The 8,853-nt window shown below is 39.6% G+C and overlaps 1 non-coding gene across 1 annotated transcript; it reads left to right on the top strand.

Annotated features, from left to right (window-relative positions):
* Positions 1-8,375: 8,375 nt before the first annotated feature.
* Positions 8,376-8,483, top strand: LOC130943231 (small nucleolar RNA R71). Its single transcript, XR_009071758.1, has one exon. It is a non-coding gene; the product is annotated as a small nucleolar RNA R71 (small nucleolar RNA).
* Positions 8,484-8,853: the final 370 nt, after the last annotated feature.

Here is an 8,853-nt window from a genome sequence, read left to right on the forward strand (position 1 = left end):
GGTATCACCTTCTCCCAGAAATGCATATTTTAGGGATGGTGGTAATGGTTTGAGTTCGGGTTTTGGAGGTTCTCCTCTTCTTGAGGGATTTTCAGAGGTTCTATTATCTTTTCTGACTCCTCCAAATCAGGCTGAACATCTTAAAGATGTCCTCTAGCTCTGATTCCAAACTCTCAGCCATATTGACCTCTCTTACCAGAGAATCATAATATCAACACTCATGCAGTCATTTGGGGTGTCTGGATGTTGCATTGCTTTGACAACATTCAATTTGAACTCCTCCTCATTGACTCTCAAGGTTACTTCCCCTTTTTGGACATCAATGAGGGTTCGGCCAGTTGCTAGGAAAGGTCTTCCTAGAATGAGAGTTGCACTCTTGTGCTCCTCCATTTCCAGCACCACAAAGTCAGTAGGAAAGGCGAATGGCCCAACCTTGACAATCATGTCTTCAATCACGCCTGATGGGTACTTAATGGAGCCATCAGCAAGTTGAAGACATATCCTGGTTGGTTTAATTTCTTCAGTTAAACCAAGCTTTCTGATGGTAGATGCAGGTATTAGGTTGATACTTGCCCCAAGATCACATAAAGCTTTCTTGGTACAATTACCCTCTAATGTGCATGGTATCATAAAGCTCCCAGGATCTTTAAGCTTCTCAGGTAAGCTTTTCAGAATGACTGCACTGCATTCTTCAGTGAGGTAGACTTTTTCAGTTTCCCTCCAATCCTTCTTATGACTTAAGATTTCTTTCATGAACTTAGCATAAGAGGGTATTTGCTCAAGTGCTTCTGCAAACGGAATCTTTATTTCAAGAGTCATGAGATAGTCTGCAAAGCGGGCAAATTGCTTATCCTGTTCCGCTTGGCGGAGTTTTTGAGGATAAGGCATTTTGGCTTTGTATTCCTCAACCTTAGTTGCTGCAGGTTTATTACCTACAGAAGTGGGTTGGGAAGCCTTTTTAGGAAGGTCAACACTTGTATGTGACTGATTCCCCACCGGCATTTGAATGCCAGTGGTGGGAGCTGGAGTGGCGTTAGACGCCACCTCCTTGTTTGTCACTGGCGTTTGAACGCCAGAACCATGCTCCCTTTGGGCGTTCAACGCCGGATTCATGCTTGTTTCTGGCGTTGAACGCCAGGAATGAGCATGGTCTGGGCGTTCAGCACCAGCTTTGTTCCTCTCTGGGCTCTGATTGTCCTCAGAGGGATTTTGAGTATCCTCTTGTTCATTTCTTGGTTTCCTGCTGCTTTGAAGTGAGGTATTTAATGTTTTCCCACTTCTTAATTGAACTGCTTGGCATTCTTCTGTTATTTGTTTTGACAGTTGCTTTTCTGTCTGCTTTAATTGTGCTTCCATGTTCCTGTTGGCCATTCTTGTTTCCTGTAATATTTCCTTGAATTCGGCTAGCTGCTGAGTTAGAAAATCTAATTGCTGATTGAATTCATTAGCCTGATCCAATGGACTGAGTTCTGCAGTTACTGTTTTAGCTTCTTCTTTCATAGAGGATTCATTGCTTAGGTACAGATGCTGATTTCTGGCAACTGTATGAATAAGCTCTTGAGCTTCTTCAATTGTTTTTCTCATATGTATAGATCCACCAGCTGAGTGGTCTAGAGAAATCTGAGCTTTTTCTGTAAGCCCATAGTAGAAGATGTCTAATTGCACCCATTCTGAAAACATTTCAGAGGGGCATTTTCTTAGCATCTCTCTGTATCTCTCCCAGGCATCATAAAGGGATTCATTATCTCCTTGTTTGAAGCCTTGGATGTTTAGCCTTAGCTGTGTCATCCGTTTGGGAGGGAAATAGTGATTCAGGAATTTTTCTGACAGCTGTTTCCATGTTTTTATGCTGTTCTTAGGCTGGTTATTTAACCACCTCTTAGCTTGATCTTTTACAGCAAATGGAAACAGTAATAGTCTGTAGACATCCTGATCTACTTCCTTATCATGTACTGTATCAGCAATTTGCAGAAATTGTGCCAGAAACTCTGTAGGTTCTTCATGTGGAAGACCAGAATACTGGCAGTTTTGCTGCACCATGATAATGAGCTGAGGATTCAGCTCAAAGCTACTAACTCCAATGGAGGCTATACAGATACTACTCCTATATGAAGCAGTAGTGGGGTTAGCATATGACCCCAAAGTCCTCTTGGACTGTTCATTCATACTTACTTCCATAATGGAATACAAGTTGAGAATTTATATGTTGAGAATTATTTATTTTATAGTAATGGAATAACAAAAAATGGGATATAGATATAAAAATATTTTGAAGATATTTTGTGAAAGAATTTTTTTTTAAATAAAAACGAAATAAATAAAAGAAAGTGAAAATATTTAGAAATTGAAAATTGAATTTTTAATATAAAATTTTCGAAAAAATGTAGTTCAAAATTAGTAAAAAAAAAAAAAAAAAGATATATATATATATATATTTTTTTTAAATTTTGAATTTTATGATGAAAGAGAAAAACACACAAAAGACACAAGACTTAAAATTTTTAGATCTAATGCTCCTTAATTTTCGAAAATTTTTGGAGGGAAAACACCAAGGAACACCAAACTTAAAAATTTTAAGATCAAGACACAAGAAAAACTCAAGAACACTTTGAAGATTCACAAGAACACCAAGAACAAAAGGAAGAACACCAAACTTAAAATTTTTTAGAAAACTTTAATAAAATTTTCGAAATTATGAAAAGATTAACAAGAAAACACCAAACTTAAAGTTTGGCACAAGATTAAATCAAGAAAAATTATTTTTGAAAAAGATTTTCAAAAGTACTGGTGCTCCCTCATCAAGAATATAAACCAATGCTTTAGCCAATTGGGAATAAATATGACACTTGGTGCAGATGTTCCAATTAGTGCTTTAAAAGGAACACAAGTGAAACAAGAAAAGACACAAAGCAAGAAAAACTCAAGATCAAACAAGAAAAATAAGCAAGAACAACTTGAAGATTAATGAAGAACAAAGATCACAAGTCGAAAATTTTAAAGAAAAATATGAGATATGTAATTGACACCAACTTAGAACAAGACACTAAAACTCACGAAAATTAGCAATTAATTAAAAGAAAATAATAAATTTTGAAAAGAAATTTTGAAAAGAAACTATCCTATCAAGATTTAATGACTCTATAACAATAAAATAAGAATAAAATAAAAATAAATTATTCCTAATCTAAGAAATAAAATAAGCCTTCAATTGTCCAACTCAATAATCCCCGGCAACGGCGCCAAAAACTTGGTGCACGAATTTGTGATTCGCACAACTAACCAGCAAGTGCACTGGGTCGTCCAAGTAATACCTTACGTGAGTAAGGGTCGATCCCACGGAGATTATTGGCTTGAAACAATCAATATTTATTTTATTTGTCTTAGTCAGGATGTCAAGAAAATTGTTTGGATTACTTGAACATAGAGTTACTTGTTTATAAAGGATTGTGGAATATGTTGGAGTTTTGGAGATGCTTTGTCCTTTGACTTCAACTCTTCCTTGGAATCCTCTTCTCACACGCAGGTTCCTTCCATGGCAAGTTCTCTGTAGGGTGTCACCGTTGTCAATGGCTACCTCCCATCCTCTTAGTGAAAACGTTCCTATGCTCTGTCACAGCACGGCTAATCATCTGTCGGTTCTCAATCAGGTTGGAATAGAATCCCTTGATTCTTTGCGTCTGTCACTAACGCCCAGCCTCAGGAGTTTGAAGCACGTCACAGTCATTCAATCCTGGAATCCTACTTGGAATACCACAGACAAGATTTAGACTTTCCGGATTCTCATGAATGCCGCCATCAATCCAGCTTATACCACGAAGATCCTGATTAGGGAAGCTAAGAGACATTCATTCAATCTGATGTAGAACGGAGGTGGTTGTCAGGCACACGTTCATGGGTTGAGGAAGGTGATGAGTGTCACGGATCATCACCTTCTTCACAATTGAGCACGAATAAACATCTTAGATAAGAACAAGCGTGTTTGAATGGAAAACAAAGGAATTGTATTAAATCATCGAGACGCTGCAGAGCTCCTCACCCCCAACAATGGAGTTTAGAGACTCATGCCGTCAAAAGTATGTAATTCAGATCTGAAAATGTCATGAGGTACAAGGAATGTTTGTAAAAGTTGTTTAAATAGTAAACTAGTAACCTAGGTTTACAGAAAAATGAATAAACTAAGATAATTGGTGCAGAAATCCACTTCTGGGGCCCACTTGGTGTGTGCTGGGGCTGAGACTAAAGCTTTCCACGTGTAAAGGCCTTTCTTGGCGTCAAACTTCAGATTATGACGTGTTTTGGGCGTTCAACTCCGGATCATGACGTTTTTCTGGCGTTTAACTCCATACAGCAGCATGAACTTGGCGTTTAACGCCAAGTTACGTCGTCTATCCTCGCGCAAAGTATGGACTATTATATATTGCTGGAAAGCCCTGGATATCTACTTTCCAACGCCGTTGAGAGCGCGCCAATTGGACTCCTGTAGCTCCAGAAAATCCATTTCGAGTGCAGGGAGGTCAGGATCCAACAGCATCAGTAGTCCTTTTTCAGCCTAAGTCAGATTTTTGCTCAACTCCCTCAATTTCAGCCAGAAAATACCTGAAATCACAGAAAAATACACACACTCATAGTAAAGTCCAGAAATATGATTTTCGCCTAAAAACTAATAATATTTAACTAAAAACTAAGTAAAACATACTAAAATCTACATGAAATTACCCCCAAAAAGCGTATAAAATATCCGCTCATCAAATACCACAGACAAGGTTTAGACCTTCCGGATTCTCTTGAATGCCGCCATCAATTCTAGCTTATACCACGAAGATTCCGGTTAAAGAATCCAAGAGATAAACATTCAAGCCTTGTTTGCTTGTAGAACGGGAGTGGTTGTCAGGCACGCGTTCATAAGTGAGAATGATAATGAGCGTCACATAATCATCACATTCATCAAGTTCTTGAGTGCGAATGAATATCTTGGAATAAGAACAAGCTGAATTGAATAGAAGAACAATAGTAATTGCATTAATACTCGAGGTACAGTAGAGCTCCACACCTTAATCTATGGTGTGTAGAAACTCCACCGTTGAAAATACATAAGAACAAGGTCTAGGCATGGCCGAATGGCCAGCCTCCCAATACATGAACAAAAGACTTAAAATGATCAAGGATCCAAAGATTCAAAGATCTAAAGATGATCAAAGATCCAAGGATGAAAAATACAATAGCAAAAGGTCTTATTTATAAAGAACTAGTAGCCTAAGGTTTACAGAAATGAGTAAATGACAGAAAAATCCACTTCCGGGCCCACTTGGTGTGTGCTTGGGCTGAGCATTGAAGCATTTTCGTGTAGAGACTCTTCTTGGAGTTAAACGCCAGCTTTTGTGCCAGTTTGGGCGTTTAACTCCCATTTTTGTGCCAGTTCCGGCGTTTAACGCCGGGCAGTTTTGAGCTGATTTGGAACGCCGGTTTGGGCCATCAAATCTTGGGCAAAGTATGAACTATTATACATTGCTGGAAAGCCCAGGATGTCTACTTTCTAACGCCGTTGAGAGCGCGCCAATTGGGCTTTTGTAGCTCCAGAAAATCCACTTCGAGTGCAGGGAGGTCAGAATCCAACAGCATCTGCAGTCCTTTTTAGTCTCTGAATCAGATTTTTTGCTCAAGTCCCTCAATTTCAGCCAGAAAATACCTGAAATCACAGAAAAACACACAAACTCATAGTAAAGTCCAGAAAAGTGAATTTTAACTAAAAACTAATAAAAATATAATAAAAACTAACTAAAATATACTAAAAACATACTAAAAACAATGCCAAAAAGCGTACAAATTATCCGCTCATCAGTTTGCTTGTCCTCAAGCAAAAGAAGAAAGAAAGAAGGAGGAGAAGAAGAAAATGGAGGAGATGGAGGGAGAGAGTGGTTTGGCCAAGGGGGTAAGAGAGTCTTTTGTGATGTGTGAAAATAAAGGAGTGAAGAGGGGGTATTTATACGGAAAGAGAGGGAGAGTGGCCGAATGAAATTGGGTGGGTTTGGGAGGGAAAAGTGTTTGAATTTGAAAGTGAGGTAGGTGGGATTTTTAGGGAAGAGATATAGAGGTGATTGGTGAAGAGAATATAGGGAAGAGGATATGATTTGATTGGTGAGTGAGAGAGAGAGAGGGGTAGGGTAGGTGGGGATCCTGTGGGGTCCATAGATCCTAAGGGGTCAAGGATTTCATCCTTGCTCCTTTTAGGTGTGCAAAACGCCCTTATTGTGAAATCCGGGCATTTAACGCCAGACTGCTGCTTGTTTCTGGCGTTAAACGCCAACTTTTATTCCTTTCCTGGCGTTAAACACCAGGCTGCAACCTATTTCTGGCGTTTAACGCCAGCTTGTTACTTCTTTCTGATGTTTAACGCCAGTCTGGTTATTGTTTCTGGCGTTTAACACCCAGAATGGTGCCATACTGGGCATTAAGCGCCCATTCTGCTACTCTTACTGGCGTTTAAACGCCAGTAAATTTCTCCTCCAGGGTGTGCTATTTTTAATGCTGTTATTTTATTTTTCTTTAATTTTTGCAGTTATTTTTGTGACTCCACATGATCATCAACCTAAAAAAAGAAAATAACATAGATAAATTGGGTTGCCTCCCAATAAGCGCTTCTTTAATGTGAATAGCTTGACAGTGAGCTCTCATGGAGCTTCATAGATGTTCAAAGCATTGTTGGGGCCTCCCAGCACCAAACTTAGAGTTTGAATGTGGGGGTTCAACACCAAACTTAGAGTTTGGTTGTGGCCTCCCAATACCAAACTTAGAGTTTGACTGTGGGGGCTTTGTTTGACTCTGCATTAAGAGAAGCTTTTCATGCTTCCTCTCCATGGTTGCGGAGGGAGATCCTTGAGTTTTAAACGCAAGGTTGTCCTCATTCAATTGAAGGATCAACTCTCCTTTGTCCATATCAATCACAGCTTTTGCTGTGGCTAGGAAGGGTATTCCAAGGATGATGGATTCATCCTCATCCTTCCCAGTGTCTAGGATTATGAAATCAGCAGGGATGTAAAGGCCTTTGACCTTTACTAGCATGTCCTCTACTTGTCCATAAGCCTTTTTCATGGATTTGTCTGCCATCTCTAATGAGAATTTGGCAGCCTGTACCTCAAAGATTCCCAGTTTTTCCATTATAGAGAGAGGCATTAAGTTTATGCCTGACCCCAAGTCATACAGAGCCTTCTCAGAGGTCATAGTGCCTATGGTACATGGAATTAAGAATTTACCAGGATCCTGTTTCTTTTGAGGTAATGTTTGCCTAACCAAGTCATTCAGTTCATTAGTGAGCAAGGGGGTTCATCCACCCAAGTCTCATTACCAAATAACTTGGCATTCAGCTTCATGATTGCTCCAAAATACTTAACAACTTGCTCTTCAGTAATATCTTCATCCTCTTTAGAGGAGGAGTAGTCATCAGAGCTCATGAATGGCATAATTAGGTTCAATGGAATCTCTATGGTCTTTAGATGAGCCTCAGATTCCTTAGGTTCCTCAATTGGAAACTCCTTTTTGTCCAGAGGACGTCCCATGAGGTCTTCCTCACTGGGATTCACGTCCTCCTCCTCCTCTGTGCATTCGGCCACACCAAGCAAGGTTATGGCCTTGCACTCTCTTTTAGAATTCTCTTCTGTATTGCTTGGGAGAGTACTAGGAGGAGTTTCAGTGACTCTTTTACTCAGCTGGCCCACTTGTGCCTCCAAGTTTCTAATAGAGGACCTTGTTTCATTCATGAAACTTAAAGTGGCCTTAGATAGATCAGAGACTATGTTTGCTAAGCTAGAGGAGCTCTGCTCAGAATTCTCTATCTGTTGCTGAGAGGAGGATGGAAAAGGCTTGCTATTGCTAAACCTGTTTCTTCCACCTTTATTATTGTTAAAGCCTTATTGAGGCTTTTGTTGATCCTTCGATGAGAAGTTTGGATGATTTCTCCATGAGAGATTATAGGTGTTTCCATAGGCTTCACCCATGTAATTCACCTCTGCCATTGCAGGGTTCTCAGGATCATAAGCTTCTTCTTCAAAAGATGCTTCTTTAGTACTGTTGGATGCATTTTGCAACCCATTCAGACTCTGAGAAATCATATTGACTTGCTGAGTCAACATTTTGTTCTGAGCCAATATGGCATTCAGAGCATCAATTCCAAGAACTCCCTTCCTCTGAGGCGTCCCATTACTCACAAGATTCCTTTCAAAAGTGTACATGAACTGGTTATTTGCAACCATGTCAATAAGTTCCTGAGCTTCTGCAGGTGTTTTCTTCAGGCGAATAGATCCATCTATAGAATGGTCCAATGACATCTTAGACAATTTAGACAGACCATCATAAAATATATCCAAGATGGTCCATTCTGAAAGCATGTTAGAAGGACACTTTTTGGTCAGTTGCTTGTATCTCTCCCAAGCTTCATAGAGGGATTCACCTTCTTTCTGCCTGAAGGTTTGAACATCCACTCTAAGTTTGCTAAGCTTTTGAGGAGGAAAAAACTTGGCTAAGAAAGCCGTGACCAGCTTATCCCAAGAGTTCAGGCTATCTCTAGGTTGAGAGTCCAACCATATTCTAGCTCTGTCTCTTACAGCAAAAGGGAAAAGCATAAGCTTATAGACCTCGGGATCAACTCCATTGGTCTTAACTGTATCATAGATCTGTAAGAATTCAATTAAGAACTAAAAAGGATCTTCTGATGGAAGTCCATGAAACTTGCAATTCTGTTGCATCAGAGAAACTAATTGAGGCTTTAGCTCAAAATTGTTTGCTCCAATGGCAGGGATTGAGATGCTTCTTCCATAAAAGTTAGAATTTGGTGCAGTAAAGTCACCAAGCATCTTCCTT

Source organism: Arachis stenosperma, chromosome 7 (assembly GCF_014773155.1).
Source record: "Arachis stenosperma cultivar V10309 chromosome 7, arast.V10309.gnm1.PFL2, whole genome shotgun sequence".
Classification (NCBI taxonomy): domain Eukaryota; kingdom Viridiplantae; phylum Streptophyta; class Magnoliopsida; order Fabales; family Fabaceae; genus Arachis; species Arachis stenosperma.